Genomic DNA, 23,594 nt, shown 5'->3' with positions numbered 1-23,594 from the left:
CAACCCTGTTCCCCCCCTCATCTCCTATATATCTTGTAATATCACCTCCCCCTGCCCTGTGTCTTGTATTGTCCTCTCCCCTTTGTCCCCTGTATTGCATTGTCCTCTCAGCTCTGCCTTGCATTGTCCTCTGCCATCTGTCTTGTGCTGTCCACAGAAAGGTTACCCATCTTCCCATGCACTCTTGTGCTTTTCTGCACTGCTCCTCCTCCAGGTACAGATGGCATTGACGGCAGCGCCATGACGTCATCACCTGATGTCCGCACATCTGCCTAGATGTTGCATGGCCTTGTTGGTTTGTGAGAATGGGGAAGAGACAGAGTCAGGAATTGGATCCAGGGTGGGCACTTTGCTGCTGTGGAGGGGACTAGTCGCACAGGGCTCCCATCAGCTAGTGATTGTACTAGCTAGACAATGTGGCATGTATTCAATGTCACTGACAGTCAGTGACACTCGTCTAGCTGGCGGGGCTGGCAGGCACCTGAGAGGATAATAGGTTAAGGTGGTATGGCCGCCGGTCCGTACCATCTTACTTGCACCACTCTCCAGCAGATCCTGTGGGCCTATTGTCATGGAGGGGCCAGGAGCTGCAGCTCCACCTGCCCCATTGTCAATCTGGCCCTGTCCACCATGTCCCATAAATTCTTGATTGGGTTCATGTTGGGCGAACATGGTGGCCACATGATTCTTCAAAACTCTCCAGAATGCTCCGCGAACAATTTCTGGGCAACTTGGGACCAATGACACAATGCATTGTCCTGCTGGAATATTCCATCATTGTGAGGGTACATTACAGTAAGTCCATGAATGTCTGCAAATGATCATCAAGCGATGCAACATAGCTATTACCTGTTTAGGTGGACCAGCGGACCCAACTCATGCCATGTGAACACACCCCACACCATAATGGAATCACCAGAAACCTGCACAGTGCATTGATGACAACTGGCATCCATGGCATCATGGGGTCTGCGCCACACCCGAAACCTACAATCAGCTTCAAACAACCAGAATCATGACTCATCAGACCATGCCACATGTTGCTAGTCCTCCAGTGTTCAATTTGCAACATCACAAGCCCAGGTGAGGCACTGTGTCTGGTGCTGTAGTGCTAATAGGGACACTAAGGGCAAAATTTACTAAGCAGTGGGTTTTAAACCCCGGCGTTTTGGAGCCGATTTGATGGCGGGCTCTAAACATAGGCAGTTTAGTGGCAGTTTGACGGTGGATTCTGAATGGCACCAAACTGCTGACTAGTAATTTTAGCCCTATCCCTGTTCTATTCTATGCTAAAATGTGTTTTGACTGTGGTTTTGGTCTTAGCAAATATGCGGATAGCAAAACTGCCACCAAACAGTTACCAAACTGACGGGTTTAGTACCTGCCGCTTAGTAAAATTTGCCCTAAGTTGGGTCTTCTGCTACCAAATTCCATGGAAGCTAAAGAACGCTGTACAGGCCTACTGCATATGTGTCTGTTTTTTCCTGTATTCATTGCAGATGTGATTTGAGCCACTATCATACCCCATTAGAACTCCAAAAATTCACGTTGCCTTGCCATGAGCAGCCTAGCTGATGTTCCAACTGATTCATGAGATGTCATATTACAACTGAATAAGGTCTGGACATTTCCAAGATGTCACAGTATGGTGACTCACCTACCATTACCTTTACATACTGCTACCCATTACTTTTTTCTAATTTGTATGCACAGCTGAAAGCTAAAGTTTGAAAATACCAGAGTTTCTGATCAGGTCGAATGCTATTAAATACATTACAAATTATACACAACAAAAGTCACCTTCAAGGTTTAGGTGTTGCTCTTAAAACAAGGGGGAGAGCATAAAATATCTGTATTGTCTGGAATATATTTTTAACCTAACTTTTAATTACTATTGGATACAAAGTAACAAACTCCACACAGACATTCATGTAACAGCTCTGAGAGCTGAAAGTACCCAACATACAGATATATATTTAGATCTGATTGGGCACAGAGGCCAGTAATGGTACCATGTGTTTTATGAGTCTAAGCAAATAACACTCTAGTAGATTGTTGGTGGATGTAATCAAACCCAGGGTTTACATAACACAATGACAATAATTCCTGAAGGTAAGCTGACTAGTCCACCATATTGTGGCAAAATAAAATGCTGAATCCTTGGCCACTCCCTGGCACTGGAAAGTGTAGGAGAGGGGAGTTTTACCTTCAGAACTTCCTCCAGGATCTTGCTGGGGGAATCTGATCCCCTTCTCTGGCTAAATTTGGGCTGAAGGATAGAGTGACCAGATACCCAAGCAACAGTCTCTCTGTTACTTTGGCTGGAGCCTTCATGGTTTCAGTGTAGCAATTAGTTGGCTGCAATTGCCACCTCTCTCTGCACCTCCTAAGATAAATTAGACTCAGGAGTCTGCAAAGGAAGACCTTCTGGCAGATCACGTTGTGCAGCTGTTGGCTGGTTACTATGGTGGTTTGAAACTGCAGAAGCACCTCTCCCAGTGTATTACCAGAGATGTGGAAACTCCAATGTGGATTATCAGAGTTCTGGTTCCCGGGGACGGGGACATGGATACCAGCAGCCCATGGAGTGCTCCTGATCCACCTTGGCCATGAGGGAAATAAAGTAAAGTGGTGCCCAGCACCTGGATACATTTACCCCTGCACTGAAGCCAACAATCTAACTTTCTTGGCTGCAGTGCCAACAAACAAATTATATATTATGTATAAACATCAAATACATTATCTACACCACGTTATATTTTTTATACATTTTGTTTTTACACGTGTTTATATATGCTCAACCAGGCACCTTAGGATACACTTTTAAAACATGCCAGCATACCGACATTTTAAATATACTATCCCCAATGCTTAGCACCTGGACTTAGCCCTGTTCAGTGCCAGTAATGCAGCTGCTTCATTCAATCCAGATCTGCGGCACACTGTCTCACTAAAACTACATTTATACACCACTGATGTACCGCACTGAGGGTTTACCTGCTAATTGCAGCAGCCACCTGATTTACGATAGTACAGAACCACAGCACATTATCTACAAGAAAAAAATAAAAGTATATTTTTTAACATTTAGATATGACTAGCCTTCGTAGGGTGCCGCTATGGGAATCTTAACCACGTGTGGGGAGATCCAATCTATAGTATGGAACCTGCCCACAGTTCTCAGTAATTGTAAAACTTAGGCAGATTTGCTGTCCATGTCATCAATGGATTTACAACAGAACACTGTGCATATACAAAACAATCATTCTCTATTATGGTAGCTTAATCTACAATAGCTACATTGCACTTATTTGTATTGGGTCTTAAATTTTAGTGTTTAAAATGATTAATATCCAAAAAAGAAAAATTGCCTGAGTCTTGTACTTGATAGAAAGTTTGATAAACTTTAAAACATAATAATAACTACAAGATTAAAGACTTTGGTGCCTAAAAGCCTGAGGGGACCAGAAGCACCAGGGTCCTCCACACTCCAACAAATTTGCTACAATCATTTTTTTGACTCCTGAGGCTGACCTGCATGAAGAATTATGGACAGATGTAAACAGAAACTCCTTGTTCACTAGCTTCTAGCTGATCATATGCTGTGTAACCACTGAGTATTTCATTTGAAAACATTATAATACGGGCATGCTGTTTGGCTTCTGGGGACCCTAAAATAAATATAGTACTTTTTTGGGGGGGGACTTCTTGGTATAAGATCTGTGATATGTATCCGTTGTCTGGCAATAAAATATAAGCAGTGACAGAAGCTACTGTGGGATTCCTAAAATAATGGCAGTAAAACATGATACATGATTGCTCGTTATATAGGTGCTATTATCTTTTTATAAAAGTATACCTACAGTAAAAATCTCAGGACCTCATTCAGCAGCGTACGCAATAATGATTACACATGCAGTTGAACGATTGTTTGCCATTGCATATGTGTACAAGCCAAACTGCACGATTGCAGCTCAGTTTGCATTGCGATTACTGATGTTCAAAGTAATCCATCGCAGAGTGAGTGATAGGCTGTCACCATTGGGGATGGTGACAGGTGAGTGGTCGGAGAAACGCAGACATGCCTGTACGTTTGAAGGCCATTCCATATGTGTGCGTATATTAGTCATTGTGATTGCCTACGCAGCTTGAATGTATACTGCGTGTGATTAAGCTTGCAATTTCTATGGCTAGTCAGACCTGCTGTAAATGTCCGTGATGGGTCAATGTGCGTCAATGGTACCGATGTATACGTAGAAGTGCGAGGTTGAACGTTTATGAGAAAGCAGCAGTGGGCGTCTCTATGCTGGCTGAGCTGTGGCAGGCTTTAGCATTTTTTCACAGCTGTGTTGTGTGCAATTTCAGAGCTGCGATCACAATTGTGATCAGTACTGAATGAGGCCCTCACTCTTTGATAGCTAAATCTCTTTGACTCCAGCAAAATCTTCTGCATTTTTCAGCAAAATAATTGCCTCATTCTTAACTGGCCATCAAAATGTTTTCTGACAGAACTTGTCCTTAAGTGTTCCAAGTTTTATGTAAAAAAAGAAAGAGTCAACCGCACAGGTTTAATTTGATGCTGTCTCCTATTTTTAAATGGGTGTAGTATGTATCCCAGGGTGTAGTTTAGATCCCAACAGTGGAGGCCCGGCAGGGGTGAAGATCTCGATCTCTAATAAGGTAAGTATAACTAACCCTATTCTACCCAATAACCCTCCCTTAGGGGTGCCTAACCCTAACCTCCCCCCTAGTGCCTAACCCTAATCCCCCCTCTAAGTGCCTAAACCTAAACCCCCCCATCCCCGGAGCCTAAACCAAAGTCTCCCGTGGGGTGTCTAGCCCTAACCTCCCCCCGTGGGTGCCTAACCCTCCTTTCACCTAGCCTAACCCTAACCCTCCCAGGGGGGTACCTAACCCTCATATCCTTCGCCTAACCCTCCCGGGGGGTGCCTAACCCTAAGTCCCCCTGGGAGCCCTAAAACATGACCCTCTGCCTCCACGGCTGTCCGCACCTGGTCCTGGCTTACCCTAGTTCGGTATGCCAGGCGTCGGACTCCCGGCGCAGGTCTAATGACAGGCATCGGGTTTTCGACGCCTATCATTTGTACCTTGCCGGGATTTGATAGTCGGGAAGCCAGTGGTTGGCATTTAGACCATCGGCTTCCTGACTACATCCCTTTTAAACCTCTAAATTTAACCAAATTATGGAGAGGTTCTGCCTACTAAGAACATGCACATAGTCAAAAAGGGAAAGTAGTATATAACAGGTGCACTGATCAGAAGGATTCATAGAATACATAATGTATAAAGCATAACAGTCAGGGGAACTACCAATTAAACCCTAAATTACACTCGAGTAATTATCTCCTCAATATTACAATCATATCATCATCAAGTGGTGCAGCAGCAATTAGATTATGAGTCCCGATAATAATCCTTGTTTACATATACATATATACATGTATTTTGGTGTCAACTTTATAGAATCATATGTGATCTTTTCCACTAGATCTCTAATGTGACAATACTTATTTTACCGCTTTGACGATTTTGATACCTGAATAACATTCAAGCATACACAGATATTATGTGGTACTGTACATTGAGGTTGGTGTGGCACTGCAGTCATATTATCTGAATAATATAGAACAGTAATCGGGTCTATGAACATTTAAACAACTTTTACTTTTCAATTGATAATATTTTAATATTTAACTATGTAATGGGTTTATTGGTTGGTTAATTTATTTTTAATCAAATTAACAATAAAATATTATGATTTATATGTATTATATGTATCCTTCTGATCAGTGCACCTGTTATCTACTTCCTTCCTTTTTTGATGTGTTCACATGTCAAAATAAATTGTCATTGTCACAGCTCTAACTATAGACTATAAAATCATATAAATAACTAGCAGACTTCTTGTTGGAGGCCAGAATGATATATTGTACACATCGTATAGTGTGTATGCCCAATCCGCCCTTCACTGTCGTCATTCATTGAATCGTCCCACCTGTTATGCTGCACATCAGATGTGGCGATTCCACGGCCGATATGGTAGTTGTTACATGCAGTATCTAACAATACATTGCACCTTTGTTCGGCGGATAGTTTAATGTGTGGTGACACAATATATTGTTACATCACATCGCCAGATCACACCATAATATAGTGTGTACACAACTTAACTTTGCATATTAGCAAAATCATGCTGCATTGCAGGTGGGGGAGATTCTATATGTGTAGAGAGATTTAGCATTGAGAGAGGTCTGTACAAACTTTAATCCAAATTGCTGTGTTAAAATAAAGTGTTCCTGCTTTATTGGGTTTCATGCAAAAGCAGGCAGTATTTACATACAGTAGCATGCAAAAATAATAAATATATTTGCACTCCTTGCATTACAACATGGTTTGTTCCTGGTGCAAAGTTACTTGCTTTTTTTTGCTTTGCTCCCAATCAGTGGAGGCTCCAGAGGTGGGGCTGCAGCACAGTCCAAAATTCAAATAGGAGAGCCACACCAACTGCCAATGAGTCCCAGCCGTCTTTATTTGGCAGCGTTTGAAATGGCATTTGGTGTTGCTCCCCTATTAGAAGTTTGGACTGTGCTGCAGCCCCACCACTGGAGCCGCCACTGATCCCAACTTAGAATCAGATTGAAAACAGGAACACCCAGATTCAATTTAGCTTTCTTCTCTTTAAGGGACATATTTATCAAACAATGGGGCTGATTCAGAGATCTGCACTGACTCGATGGTTAGTGCTCCGATTGTGACTCCTCTGCGCTGGCGCATGACTCGTGCTGCACATGTGCAGTACAGGTCTGCGATCCCCCATGCAGTCCGGCAGCAGACTATCTGTGATTGACAGTGTGCTGCCATATCTGGGCACGGAGGGGGTCACTACGGCCTCTGTTTAACAAAACGGAGGCATGTCACTGGCATTGGGGGGGGGGGAAGAGGCCAGGATCTCCATTGGCTGACAGAGATTTCCTGGCTACTTTTGCGTATCCCCCATGGTCACTCAGCCAGCTGAGGATCCCATAGATGTTCTGATGCTGCATCCATGGATGCAGCTCAGATAAGTAATGCATGCAGGTGACATGATGCCTCCTGCTGCATTACCATAATAGTGCTATCACAGCTGCTACCATGTTAGCAGCTGCAATAGCATCTGAGTCTGAATCACCCCCTATATTTGGAGGTGTTTTCGTGGGCTACCCGCAAATACTTCACTTTTTGCACTAAACACAAAGTACAAAAACAATATGGTATGTATAACAAAAAACAGATCCTACTTCATATTAGATAGTAATTTGTATATTATTATTCTGAAAAATAAAAATATGTTACAATCATCATTTCCCTCTAGATTGCTATAAATACCAACACAAGTAGCAGCTAATCTGCAGCAGGTAACATATTTTTCTGTCTTCTTGATATCCTCAATTTTCTCTATCTGTCTTCCTGGCATCTAGAGAAATGCGCTGGAGGGTCTTTAGAAATATTACATAAAGTATCTCAGCAAACCATCAGTGCCTTGAATTGCTGGCTAATTAAACATGAGTGCACCAAGCAATAGTTCAGAGTCCAGGAGGCACTGTTTCCTAAGGCTATTTCATATACTGAATTGTTATTGGGAGAGAACGCGAGAGTTGTGTGTGCTGTGTTAAGACATACAATAACACAAGTTCAGCACTACACACTGTGAAGAGTTTAGGTTAATCAAGGCGATGCTAGGGTTTGTCCTGCCAATCCAAAAGGAGATGCTAAGAGATACAGAATGGTAATATTGGTAAAAGTACACTGTTCTGCTGTGATTCATTGACCACTCTGTATATAAACAGACAGCGTTAAAAACAAAACATTACTACAATATCATAAACTGATTTTAAATGGGTAATTTAATTGATTAAAATGTCTGGCTGTGGCACAAACGTTCAGAGAAAAATGGCAACATCCAGTGAATATTTTATAAACATTAATTTATTATGGCATTTAAGAGAAATTAAGAAAGTATTTTTTATCTCTACTAACTTGCCTTCCATTTTCGCATTCAGGGAAATATGCATTGATTGCAATTGAAAGAAGAGTATATGCCAGTCAGTGGCGGGCTGGGCCGGGGGGCAGGGTGCCACGTGCCCCCCGGGCCGCAGTGTCATGCGGGCCGCGGGCCGGTGCAGTCTGTGTCACTGTGACACAGACTGCACCGCGTGTGTAGCGCTGACCGGACGGACTCCGGTCAGCGCTACACAGCACAAACACACAGCCGCCGGAGCCGGCAGCTTTGTGTTTGCTGTAATCAGCTGTCAGACTCTCAGCGGCTGCCGCTGCTCCCACTGAGGGAGCCATCTTCCGGCTCCCGCAGTGGGTAATGGGAGAGCCGTCGTCATGACGACGTCTCTCCCATAATGCAAAGCGGCCAGAGGAGCCGGTGGAAGCGTCGGGACCAGGAGCGGGAGTTTCAGGTAAGTGTTTTTTTTTTAGTTTTTTATTAAGTCTCTCTCTACTAGGGGGGGATTACTATGGGGGCACTACCAAGGGGGGGATGACTATGGGGGCACTACCAAGGGGGGGATTACTATGGGGGCACTACCAAGGGGGGGGTTACTGTGGGGGCACTACCAAGGGGGGGATTACTATGGGGGCACTACCAAGGGGGGGGGTTACTATGGGGGCACTACCAAGGGGGGGGTTACTATGGGGGCACTACCAGGGGGGGATTACTATGGGGGCACTACCAGGGGGGGATTTCTATGGTGGCACTACCAGGGGGTGATTACTACTGGGGGCACTACCAGGGGGGTGGATTACTATGGGGGCACTACAAGGGGGGGACTACTACTACTGGGGGCACTACAAGGGGGGGACTACTACTACTGGGGGAACTACAAGGGGGGACTACTACTACTACTGGGGGCACTACAAGGGGAGGGGACTACTACTAGGGGCACTGCATAGGGGGGCGGGGACTACTACTAGGGGCACTACATAGGGGGAGGGGACTACCACTGGGGGTACTGCGAGGGACCACTGCTGGGGGCTCTATATAAAGGGCAATACTGGGGGTACTGCATAGGGGGGAGACTACACCTGGGGTCACTATTTAAGGGACATTGCATAAGGGTTACTACTATTGGGGGCACTGCATGGGGGGGTGGACTGCTACTAGGGGCACTATTGGGGGCACTATATAAGGGGCCAACTACTGGGGGCACAAGGGGCACTGAACAGGGGGGACCACTACTGGGGGCACAAGGGGCACTGCATAGGGGGGATCACTACTGGGGGCACTACTGGAGGCCTGCATAAGGGTGTTATCTCCTGTGGCACACGGGGGCACTGCATATGGGCACTACGACAGGGGGCTGCCCCTAATCTTTATTTTTACCTTACATTAATCCCATATGGACCCGCCTCCTCCCTGAAACACTTGAGGGGGGGCGGCGCTGTAGCACGCACGTTCTTCAGGCACCGTGGCTACACGCTACTCTGCCAGGGCCGCCTGCATGCATTTGCCCCCCAGGCTAAAAGTTGCCAGCCAGCCCCTGATGCCAGTAATAATAGGTAATTTAAGAAGAGATTAAAATTTAATTCATTTAAAAATGATTAGTTTTTACCTTGATTTAAACATAAATCAGTTGATATCCTCCCTCAGATAATCATCTAAAAATACCGTATAGTATATGCATGTTTGTATTCTTCATTGTTGTACAAAAGAAGATTATCTTATTGTGTCTTGAGTGATTATTGACTCCTATTGAGGTGTGCTTATCAAACAGCATATTATACTCTATATGCTTATATATCCTTACTAGATATAATGCAATGCATATCTCTGTAGGTGTGCTTTATAAAATCCAAAGTGGACATTATTTGACAACAATAAACTTGAAAGAAAGCAATTAAAATTTTCTATAGCAACATTTGCATATACTGTAGATACATCTTACATCATACTTCTTTAAACTGATTTGTGTTCTTGGTGAACTGGACAGCTAGGACAGTGTTGAATGTTTATAAAATTATTTTAATATTCCGTAACTGTGGAAATAAGCCAACCATGTTCCTGGAGATGCCCAGCACTGAAAAAAGACAAGACACTTACCTAAATGAGGTAACCATCATTTCTAAGGTCCTACCTGAAACACTAATTTCCCACAAAGAGAATTAGTTAAAATTCATCCAACTAAGTTGTTACTGTGCATGCATTTTATGCTGATGCTATCTATTTGCATCTGTGAAAAAGAGATGTGTCTTAATCATAATCAGCCCCAGGGTGTGAGAGTAAAGGTAATTGTATTAGACAGGACATTTTCATTAACCATTACTTATTTTGTATACTGTGGTCTGATGCACTATTAAGATTGAATAGACATACTTTCATCCATTTCAGTAGTGCACTGATTAAATTGCTAATGTATAGTTGTTGCAAGTATAATACATCACAATATGCATCAGATTTTATCCAGTTGACAGACCTATTGAAATTGTTGTCCTCAGATACAGTATTAATCATATTACATTGATAATTAATACTTCTACTGCATGCTATTTATACATCAATTGCCATGGTTGGATCATTGACAATTCTGATTTTTTATTTAATTGCAGGCATTAGATGCATTAGGAAAGTTAGCATCAGTTTTATTACCATTTGTGATTGGATTTTTATTAGGTCAACTGTTTTTTTTCATTTATTATTTTTATTTATGTAATTATTTTTATTTTTATTTTATATGAATGTCTTTTGTACAGTGCACATATCTTTTATACCATCCACAGGTGTTCTAAATATATTTTTGTACATTCCACTTACTGGCCTAAAATACAAGCACAATGGTGCGCTGTGATTTAACAACAAAAACCTTCTGTGTCAAGCAGTAGCTCTCAAAGTGGTTTCTGTTCCCCACAAAAGAAATACAACAGAAGTCAACAGATTAAAGTGCTCATTCTGAATCAGTTGATGAGTCAGAAAAAAGCATATTTCCCAAGTTAGATGTAGGAGAGGAGAGAAAAATAGAACTGTAGTCCTGTATAGGGTATGAATCCACTGATAAATTAGGCCACCAGTATGCTGGGCTATTCCATATGTCATATGCCTTATGCGGCTATGGCTCCATGGTGTGAGGTTCTGAATTTGTTGTGGACCCGGGGTGGTGATAGGAGCAGACACAGAAGCAGACTTAAAGGAAACAGTGGGGTTTTTAATAAGTGGCTTAGAAGACATGGGAATGACAAATGAAAAAGTCCAGGTATAGCACTAAAATGCACTTGATAATTGTAGTGGGGGTTAGTGGGAAAATGACCAAATAGTGACAGGCAGGAACAGTCCAGTATACAAGTATGGTGAGCTGTAACAGAATGCAGGTATGATGAGCTGTAACTGAATGCAGGTATGATGAGCTGTAACAAATGCAAGTATGGTGAGCTGTAACAAATGCAGGCTGAAGTAATGAAGTCTAGCTGGGAGTGAAGGGAGACAAGGTGCAGGGAAACAGCAGGTTCAAGTACTCAGGCAGGTGAAAAGGTATGTGAAGGGTGCAGGGTAAGTCCAGCAGGTTGGAGCAGGCAAGGTTCAGGCTAGAAGCATTTACACAAGCAGGCAGGTAATGCACATGTACTCTTTCTCAGCTGCAGCTGAGAAGCACGTTGCACTTGCAAAGGAAGGAAGGCTCTGGACCTTCCTAAATACTCAGTGCCATGCTGTGACTCCCTGGAATGAGCACATGACCTACCAGGATTAGACAGCCGGAATCACATGGCCGCAGGCAAGATGGCGGTGCCCATGCCAATGGAACGGAAACACCGCCAGACCTCACCAGGCTTAGTGACAATGTGCCCGCACAGAACCACGCACAGCCAATGTCCCTCACCAAACACCAGCACCGCTGCCAGAGACCCCCACCATAATGACCTCACAGGTAATACCCGGTGACTACCATGCCGAGAAACCCTGGCCGTGACAGTACCCCCCCTATGGATGGCCTCAGGACACTCACCAGGCTTCTCTGGATGGGCAGCATGGAACCTCTTGATGAGTGCAGGAGCATGGACATCTCGGGCATCGGTCCAACAACGTTCCTCTGGGCCATAGCCCCTCCAGTCCAGGAGGTACTGCAAATGTCCTCTGCGGAGATGGGAATCCAAGACCTGGGAGACCTCAAACTCTATGCCCCTTTCAGTCTGGACATGGGGAGAAGCAGGCAGGACTCTGTGGAATTTGTTTAGCACCAGGGGTTTCAACAGGAAGACATGAAAGGAATTGGGAATTTTCAGATAAGTGGGTAGCTGAAGGCGATAAGCCATGGGGTTAATGACTTCTATGATGGAGAAGGGCCCAATGAAGCATGGAGCAAACTTCATAGATGGTACACTAAGTCGTAGGTTCCGGATGGACAACCAGACCTGGTCTCCAATTTGCATACGTGGTATTTTCCTACACTTCTTATCAGCTTGAAATTTGTAATGGGAGGACGTCTTCTCCAGGTCAGTACGAACTTGAGACCAGATTGAAGCAAATTTCCGTACAGTGTCTTCTACAGCTGGGATATCAAAGACAGGCAGGCTTTGAAATTCAGGAACCCAAGGATGAAGGCCGCAGACCACTTGGAATGGTGTTTAGTTCGTGGAAGAGTGGTAGGAGGCGTCATGTGCAAATTCAGCCAATGGCAGCAATACAGACCAATTGTCTTGGGAAGATTCAAGAAAACAAAAATGATCCAAAGAAGTGCGCAATATAAATCACAAGCTGCCTGTGTAGCACAGAATAAGCCTTCACCAAACTTATTAATAGTCCTTAAACACACAAATTGTGTCACACAGTGGCGCTAAGGATTAAAAGTACTTTAAAAATTCTTTAACACAATGATGTCCTGTAGTCAATTCCTAATGGACTTCTGTTTCTCAGATGATATGAGAAGTATGGCTGAAATTTCTTCCATAAACTTGATATCTCAAAAAAAGGAGGATAAAGAGACTAATAGTGCAATATTGTCAAAAATTTATCACACATTTATTAATACATAACACACTCACATTTAAATAAATAAAAAACAGCATATATCACCAAATGGTGAATTCTTTAATGGTCCACAGGATAAAGGTGTCGCCATGATCACCCTTATTTTTGACAATATTGGCTTAGAAGACATGGGAATGACAAATGAAAAAGTCCAGATATAGCACTAAAGTGCACTTGATAACTGTAGTGGGGATTAGTGGGAAAGTGTCCAGATAGTAACAGGCAGGAACAGTCCAGTATACAAGTATGGTGAGCTGTAACAGAATGCAGGTATGATGAGCTGTAACTGAATGCAGGTATGATGAGCTGTAATGAATGCAAGTATGGTGAGCTGTAACAAATGCAGGCTGAAGTAATGAAGTCCAGCTGGGAGTGAAGGGATGCAAGGTGCAGGGAAACAGCAGGTTCAGGTACTCAGGCAGGTGAAAAGGTATGTGGATGGTGCAGGGTAAGTCCAGCAGGTTGGAGCAGGCAAGGTTCAGGCTAGAAGCATTTACACAAACAGGCAGGTAAGGCACAGGTACTCTCTCAGCTGCAGCTGAGAAACACATTGCACTTGCAAAGGAAGGAAGGCTCTGGACCTTCCTAAATACTTACTGCCGCTCTGTGACTGGCTGGAATGAGCACATGACCTACCAGGATTGGACAGCCGGAATCACATGGCCGCAGGCAAGATGGTGGTGCCCATACCAACGAACGGAAACACCGCCAGACCTCACCAGGCCTATTGACAATGTGCCTGCACAGAACCACGTGCAGCCAATGCCCCTCGCCAAACACCAGCACCGCTGCCAGAGACCCCCACCATAACAACTTCACAGGTAATACCTGGTGACTACCATGCTGAGAAACCCTGGCCATGACACAAGGAAACTTAGGTACCTCGTGAAAGCAGGGAAGATTAACATGGCCCTTACCGCTGTATATGCAGCCTTCCAATTAGCAATAGTGCTCCTGCCTTCTATACAGATTATGGACCATCCCCTTCACAGTGCAGACAAACATCCTGTTCACGCCTGCTAGTTACACCAGTTTGCAAGTTTACAGTGGGAGTGTAAAGTCCATGTGAGCAGCAAAAAGTACTAGAATGCTGGTGGCTGGAGTGAAGGGCACAGACGCAAGGTAAAGCCCAGCAACAAAATCCTTGATGAGTTTCTCTGGGTGAAATAACTCTCATTTTCTTCAGAAGGTTGTTTTTATACAATTTGTAATTCAGTGCAATTGATGCAATATAGGTGCTGTCATTATATGTTTTTCAATTGATATATAATAAAGAAAATATTTTTTTCTGACTCATCAACTGTTTCAGGCTCATTGTTTCAATTTGTTCACTTACTGATATATATGTAATTATAGATATATGCTATGCTACTTAACATGTGTACATTAAACATTTATTAATATATTTAAAATTCCTTTACCAAATACATTCATAAGTAGTTAATACATCAGTGTTCCTTCCAAATCCACTCCATTAAAAGAATGTCTCTTGCAATCTACTTGGCAAAGCAATTCCACAATTCTTTTTTTTATTAAATCCAGTCAAATTTCTCAATATTAGTCTTTAGCAGACCAGACTATTATTAAATCAATTGGAATCTAATCTAATTTATAGCTGAAATTGAAGAGAATGTGAATAGAGGTGCCTATCATTTTGAATCATGACAATATAATTATTAGAGATGTGCAGTTCAGTTTCTTTGGAAACTGAAGAAGCCTGATGTTAGGGGTTCCAAGCCAAACCAAGCCCTGGTTTGGGACTTCCCACCAAGCTGAGATGCCAAACCGAGGCAAAACATCATCTTACTGGCATTGGAACTTGCATGTTTTGGATTGCATAGTAAAGCCCCTCCCTTTTGATCGGGCACCATTTCACACAGGAGACAAGAGGGAGAGAGTGTGGGACTGGGCTGCAGCACTGTGAGGCACCAAAAATGCCATTAGGAGTGGACTAGAGCAATTTGTTAAAGTCTAAAAGAGCACTATGTCATTTTTTAAATGCTATTAAGAGCACTGTGTTTAACTTAAAGGGTCACAGTTGTCATAAACAAATGCCATTAGGACTGGAGCACTGTGCTTAATTTAAAGGGTCTGTGCAATAAAATGAAAAATGTAAAAAATTTAAAATGAAGCTTGTGTGTTAAATAATATAATGTCATTAGAGTGACATTATTACTAGGATCACTGTGAGGTAGTGTGCTGTGTGTTCAGGCCCTGTTATACAAATTTTAAATAAAACTTGAGTGTTAAAAAATAAAACATTAGGATGCCACCCTTAAACTAGGAGGTCTGTGAGTCGATATGGATCAGTTGACCAGGAAAGCAGGAAAAGCAACCCAGTACTAGTGCTGCGGCTGCTGCCAGCAGTCATGATAGTACTTCAACATTTACAAAAGGTGGTGCAGGGGAAATAAAGTCTATCTAAACAATATTTTACATTGTTGAAGAAAGCATCACCTCTAATAATAAATTTACTGCCAAAAAATGGCAGTAAATTTCATACACCACACAAAGTGGCAAGGATAGGCTCAGGCCATGGCATTCCTTTGTGAGTGGTTACTGATGTTTCATGCACTATAATGCCTATTGTGGAAGCCAGGGCCTAACATAGTCAGGCATCTTCTAAACTGTCACGTGCAACATCATCTTACTTTAAGTCTACATGTGTCAACCTTAAAACAGGCAAATCAGTTCACCAAAGTAAAACTAAGGCTGAAGAACAAACTGTGTTCAGGAACTTCACAATTACCAGAGTAGAGACTAAGGGGTAAATTTACTAAAGTGAGAGATTAGATTCTACTTAACATTTAACTAGCACTTTCTTGAAGATAATAGCTAGAATCTCATTGGTTGCTATGGGCAACATCTCCACTTCTAAAAACTATCACTTTAGTAAACTTACCCCAAGTGTGTCCACGAGTCCTATGTGTGAGTCTGACATTTCTGACAATGCTAGAAAAGCCATCTTCCACCATTTCCTCAACCTCTGCAAATGTAGGGATGAGCAGCAGTAAAAGTGAAGATGGTGACTTATACTGTATATTGAGGATGTTTCTGTGGAAGTGCAACAGGATAAGGGAGATATGTGTGCATCTGACACTAATGAGGATGTTGATGAAGAGGATGTTGTTTGTGTAAAAGTAAGTCATCCTACCAGTGGCAGCAGGTCTTGCCCATCATAAGAAAAAGACCATTTCCATGTCTGGGCATAAGACCAAACAAGTCAACTCTTTTGTGTGGAATTTTATTTTACCCAAATCCTGACAACATTTGTCAAGCCATCTGTACCTTTAGTGAAACCAGAGTAAGTAGAGGTAGGGATGATAACCACCTGGGAATCTCCTCCCTGGTATGTCACTTGCAGCAAGGTCAATTATTTGGAAAATCTCAAAAATCCTGTAAAAAATGTATAACAAGCAGCCCAGCATCAGCTAGCAGCATCATGGATAAATCCCAGCACATGCAATCTTTACCACCAACACCTTCAATATCAATCTCCATTTTAATGATTGGCAGTAGTGTATTCCTCCTGCATCCAATTTGCAGAAGCTAACTGAATCAAACCCTATCCAGGATTCCCCAGAAGAATCCTTGTGTTCTAGGACTGCTGTTGCTGCTAGGGTTGAATCTTCATTCCAGAAAGTGACCAAGAAGAGTAGTTTCAAACAACAATTGACTGTGAAACAATTTTTGCAAGATGATGTAATAATGCAGGAAGCTGCCATCCAGTTGCACAGCGGATCACTGAAGCCATAGCGGCTTTGCTAACATCAGATCTGCGTCCAATATCTGCCATTAATGCATGTGGTTTTACACAGTTAATTTAGGTCCTGTGTCCCCACTACCAAATTCTATCTTGATTCTATTCTACCAGAACAGCCATTCCTTACTTGTACTAGGACGTAAAAAAAACTAGTTCTTGGCCCATATACAGTAATGCCATTGTACCCACTGTCCACTTAACCACAGATATGTGGACAGGCAGTAAACATTCTGAAAGCAGCCTCATGTAGGTGGAACCAAATCTTCAGTGGTAAGTAAGGCCAATGCAACATTCTTGGTGAAGTCACTGAACTGCAGGTAGAGCTTATCACCATAGGCAGTGACTCACAAGTAGACAACATATTTAACTGGTAAGCAGAGCAAAAAATAGAGAGCATCAGCACATCAGTGGATGTAGTATATACATTGGTTAATTGACTGATGTAATTCATTACAGAGAATATCCTAGTGAGATATATTTAACAGAGGGAGAGAGATTTGTAGTGACCATTATACAATAAAGAAAGCTTCCTAGCTTTAATAATACAATACATAGAACATTCATGTGGATACCTCACAATACAGAAAATATCTCAGTGACCACAAACCATCAAAGAGAGAATCCTAATGGCCACTACTGTTTGCCATACAACACAGAGAATATTCTAGTTACCACCATACAATACAGAGAGAATCCAATTAACCTGTACAAAGAACATTCAAGCCATGGCCACCATACAACTAAAAAATAAATTCTTGTTCATGCCAAACACCTCAAAGAGTATCCAATCACTGATACACAATACAGTGATGTACCTAATGATCATCATAAAATAAAGAGAAAATTGAAATTACCACCATAGAATATAGAGGCACAACAGTGACTGCAACACAATACAGAGAGCATCAAATGAGAGCAATGCCATACATTGAACTTTCTGGTTACCACTACACAAAACAGAGATCATACTAATTTCCACCATATAATACAGACAGCATCCCAGTACTCACCATACAGGAAAATACAGAAAGCAACCCAGTGACCACAAATACAATACAATAAAGTGAACATTCCAATGTCCACAAATACAATATAGTGAGAATCTAGTTATCACAGATAGAATACAGTTAGCATCCCAGTTACCAAAATGCAATTGAGAGAGTATACTAATGACCAACATACATTACACAGGGCACTTACTTGACTACCATAAAATACAGAAAAAACCCTATTGACTGCCATACAATAGAAACAGCACTCTAGTGATCTTTACACAGCAGAGAGAGTATACTAGTGGTAAATATACATTGCAATATAGAGAGCATCCTAGTGAGGGGCATACAATAAAGTGGTTTACACAGCCACTCAGTTACTTGCCAGAGGTTTCTGAATCCAGCTGTATTCCCCATTACTCAAGTACAATGGACCAGCCCATAGCCCCCATTATCGGGAATCTGCACGTGTGGGCTATCCGATTATCAGAATGGTTCCTACACATGTGCAGATTACGATTATCGGGAATCTGCACGTGTGTAGGAACCATTCTGCAAGTGTGTAGAATGGGTCCTCCTCAAATGCACGCAAGCCCTCTAATGCCTCTGCCTGATTGACAGGCAGAGGCATTTAAGGGACGGGGCGGCTGGCGTTTTATCAAGAGTGGCCAGCCCAGATACTGCTTAGACGTATGCAGTGTTCCTGGCTCACAAGCCGGCTAGCTGAGGCTTACTCTGCTGTCCAGCTGCCCAGCACCATCCACCATCACGACCATTGACCACCAATGGTCGTGATGGTCGCAATGGTGAGCCCAGCCTGCAACCTCTATCAAAGTGCTTAAATTGCAAAAGCAGCAGGAGTTGTCATGCACCTTACCCAATAATTATGACAAATTGGCTATTACAGAGTGAGCACTCAGCCATACTCACCAATCCTAAAATGCATAGATCTTAACTTCATTTCTATCCAAACAAATTCTTCTTCCTAGTCACATGCCATTCTTACATGTCTGCATTATTTGCAGAGAAGTCTAGCTTTTCTAACTGATCCTGTTTGTCTATCTCAAACTGCTAGGGCATCTTGTTATGAAATAAACAAAAGGCTGTTCTCCAGCTTTTTTGCTACAGACATCAAGATCTTCCTCTTCACCACATATATCAAATACCAAACAACATTGAAACCATATATTTCTCCACTATATTATGTATCTTACTTTCCATGGGCTTGCCACACAGTTGATTAGAGAAAATATGCAAATGTTGCACCTAGTGAGAGATGTAGTGAGACGCACACATGTAGCTTTTCAAATCCAAGCATCTGCATAAAATGTTGCAGCATCTGCATACAAAGATGAAGCAACAGTCACAGATCATTCAATTGTCACAGTCCTGAGTAAACCTATAGTCTCGTAGAAAGGCCGTGGGAACTGAAACACCGGACCCTTATTTCTTACATAAGAGATTGCAGGGGCAGAGTGTGACATGCCCCAGAAATAATCAGGACATGCCTACATTCATTGCTGCCATGCCCTGTTACTTCCCACAAATGATCCCTGACTGTCAGTCATACTGCAAGTAAATAATCACTGCAAGTGACTACTGTAATGTACCTCAATGCTTGCACAGTGCGACTTAGATGCATGTACATATTGCTGATAATCGCTCAACTACGAAAACATCATCATGGCGTAAAACTCTGAAACTGGTCCTTTGTGTACCCATAGATATTGAATTTGACACTTGTTTCCTGTGAATGTATGGAATTGCTCCAAATTGTGCTCAAGACCATTTTTGGTGGTTTTGGTTCTAATTCGTCATCTGGATTTGGTTTTATTGAAAACGCTGTGACTGGTTTTGACAAAAAAGCTAAAATCACATAATTTGATCCTTTTTTTGTTCCTAGAGTATTATTAATCTCAATAACATTAATTTTCACTCATTTCCTTTCAATATTGACCATTTCACAATATTGTTCTCATCCAGTTTAGGCCAAAAGGTTGTGCCGAGCTAGAAGGCTGACTAAGCTAAGCGACAGCAGTGGGTGGCACAAACATGTGGCAGTTCAACTTCCAACATGGTACATCAGGAAATAAATGTTTTCATTTATCAAGAGGCCTGAGGGATGTAGTAATTACATTTTTGAATTCTGAAGCAAATTTATGAGGGAGGAGGGGAGGCATTTACAAAGAACAATTACTCATTCACATTAGTCCTTGCCCCAGTTGAGCTCTTTGGTGGTTCCAAATTTTTTTTTAAAAAAAAGGGGCATGCAGGAGATGCTGTCTGCGGCCATAAAAATTTCTGGACATTTTTGGCATTTATCAACCACATGTATAAGATTTCAGTGGCTGTGGTAGTTCAACTTCCAAACATGGCACATCTAGGAAACAGAATGTCACTGCAGTGGTAGACAGGATGGCAGTTTAATAAACTATACAACCTCATAGAAAGAACCCAAGAATGTTTTCATTAATCAAGAACTTGGTCAGAGGCTCAAGGGAGATGGCGTATGTATGTAGTTGAAGACAGGGAAAGTAAGGGTTGATTCATAATAAATTTAAGTTCAATTACCAACATGGCACATCTAGGTAAGAGAATGACACTGCATTTATAGACTGGATGGCAGTTTAATAAACTTTAACAATATGTTTTTCATCTACACAAAAAGACAGTCAGCAATGCCCCAATCAGCACATAATGCAAAGAAAAGAGGCGGTAGAGGTACAGTATTATCAGTCTTGTACTAAACATCTGTCATCATAGTGCTTCTGAGATTATGTATGGGAAGGCTGGTAGGGGGGGAAGAACATCTCCAGATACCATCACAAAATATCCTCTCCATTTGCTGCTTGAGTTGCTTCTGACCAATCATGGCTGTTATGATCAAGGAAAGCCAAGCCCATCTGTTGTTACACATTGGAATGAAAGTTTTTTAAAAAAGCAACCGGATTAGTGTCTACAAATCAAGGTTGAAAAAGGCATAAGAGTATTTTGCAAGTATAGCTATTTGTGATTTTAGCTGAAATAAATATAGTATGAAACAAAAAAAAGTAAGCAACAGAGCAGCAGCACAAACACATGACAATTTAAAAAATATAGGACATCTATGAAACATTGCCACAGACACAGCAGTGGCAGACAGGATGGCAGTTTAATAAACTATAAAAATGTCAGTCAGCAATGACCCAAACAGCGCATAATGCAAAGAAAAGAGGTGCGAGATGGAATTGTCCTTGGGCCCTTCCACCCACCTTTATGTTCTATAGATTAAACAGGACATGCACAGTTTAACAAACCAACAACTTCAGCGACAGTGATTTCCACTTGTGGCTAAAGTGGTTTGTTTGAACCCAAAAAAAACAAGCTACCAATGGGCATACGGCAAATAACAGTATTGTTTTTGTTAATCCTCTCTACAGTTGGAACTGGAAGACATCATTATCCTTATCTGATTTCTCACCCTCATCAGTGTGTACATCAAGCTCGCGCATTATTAATTCATCCCTGCTGGATCCACTATTACAGATACCTCTGTATTGTTTTGACGTAATTGGCAGTATAGGACTTCCTCATGGAATTTCCAGTTCATTTTAATGAACATCATCTTTTCCACATTTTGAGGAAGTAGCCTCCTTATTGCTGATAAGGTTCCCGGCTCTGCTGAAAACTCTTCTGAGTACACATTGGAGGGTGGGAAGCTTAGGTAATGCAAATCCAGTCTGTACAAGGCCTCCAAATTGCCTTTTTGTCTTTCCAGTAGTCCAAGGGAATCTGTGACATGCCTATGTGTACAGTGTCATGAAAATAATCCTCCACCATTCTTCAGATGGAGTCGCAGTAGTGGTGAAACTAATTTTCTGCAATTCTTTTAGGCCAAACCAGATGTCACAAATTGACTCATCTGCATCACCACTGTGTCTTTTGGGAAAGCTGGGTTTTTTCCTGGCATCTGCCAAAGAAACTGAAGCCCATAGCAACAATCAGATTCCAGGTATTATCTTCTAGTAGGTGATAGATAAATGAGAAGTAGAATCTGATTGGTTGCTATGGACAACATCACTTCTTAAATAGCACTCCTATCTTAGTAAATTTACCCTTCTGAGTGATAAGATCTTGCATCATCATGAGAGGCAGAGGAAGATGCCTCACTGAAGCTTACAAAACCACCACAAGTCATAAAGGCCAAGGCCTCAGTCTTTCCTTACCACTGCATGTGGTGAATGGCATGTTGGCAATTTTATGTTTTTCTGCATCACACTTTCCCTTATTAGATGTGTTTTTTTCTTTAGCGCCGTATATTGTTTTTTTTATTTTGGCTGTCCTGACTTAGGGCCTGATTCAGAGCCGTTCGCTATTTGCAGTCGTTCGTTCAAAAACAAGGGGTGGCTATTCAAATGATCCGTTCGCAAATTGCAGTCTGTTCACACCTCTAAGTCTGAACGAGCGTGCAAAACATATGCTCGTTTATTTGTTAAAAACGCCCCTGGCCGCTCGCACCATACGTCATGTCCGCTATTTATTAGATTAATCGAGTACATCGAACAGCGTATGAACTGCTCGCTATTCTTGTGGTTGGTTTTTTCAACCGCTATTTTGCGAGCAGTTCTGAGTTAAAAAAAAACAAGTGACGTGGTCAGTGACGCTGCTGTATTAATTATGCACTCCCTTAAAACGCCCGTTTTGACCTTTAAGCACGCCTGCGTTCGAATTCCACTCCCCCGTTTACAAGCACCTTCCCCTGTTACCACCCACATACGCCTCATTCTGTCACTCAAAATAGCAGGCACTCGCTATATAGCGTACAAACGATTTTTGGCCGCACTGACTGGTTCGCGCATACGTACTAAAAACCGTACGCATGCGCAGATGTGCGAACATCGCTCAGAACGAGCGTACGGCCGCTAGCGAGCGGCTCTGAATGAGGGCCTTAGACCCTTTATGCCATTGAACATCAACTTTAGTAGATTATGTTGAATAACTAGCATCATCATCATTACTGGTGACAGGAGCTGCAGCAACAATATTTGGTTGTTCGTCCCCTAATAAACGGAACGTATCCATTTTTCAGTTTGCAGATCACTGCATGACTTATAGATGCATGTGAACAAAACAAATGCACCAAACAGTACAAACATTACAGTTATTATTTTTTTGATGGCGCAACTGTATTCCTACTTGGACTGGTGCCACAGGACTTATATATGCATGTGAGCAAAACAAAGTGCACCAAACATTACAAACAATAAACCTTTTTTTTTATGGTGCAGCTTTATTCCTGTGTGGACTGGAGCCACAGGCCTTACATATGCACTAGAGCTAAAACAAAGCACACCAAACAGCACAAACAATACAATCTTTTGTATGGTGCGTCTGGCTTCCTGTGTGGACTGAAGCCACAGGGCTTATATATGCAAATGAGCAAAACAAAGCACACCAAACAGTACAAACAATACAATTATTGTGTCGCAGGCACACCTCTATTGAAACTATGTAGAGTCACAGGGCTTATATATGCACGAGAATGACTTAATGATGGAGTCTGGACACTGCACAGCCAATACAGCAGAGTTCAGCACAGCATACAGCAGCATTGCATATACACAATGTCTAAGCAGCACAGCTTCTTGTTACTTGTGAGTGTGGACACTGGACATACAGCATACAGCAGTAGGCACCCCCTATACACTACACATTGACTAAGCAGCACAATCACATGTGAGTTGTGACTTGTTAGTCTGGAATCTGGACACAGCCTATACAGCAGACAACAGCACAGCAGCATGCACCCCCTATATGCATGTTAACTATTTAACTA

This window comes from Taudactylus pleione, unplaced genomic scaffold, assembly GCF_031769625.1.
Source record: "Taudactylus pleione unplaced genomic scaffold, aTauple2 ptg000042l, whole genome shotgun sequence".
NCBI lineage: Eukaryota > Metazoa > Chordata > Amphibia > Anura > Myobatrachidae > Taudactylus > Taudactylus pleione.
Note: the sequence above shows the minus strand (reverse complement) of the source record.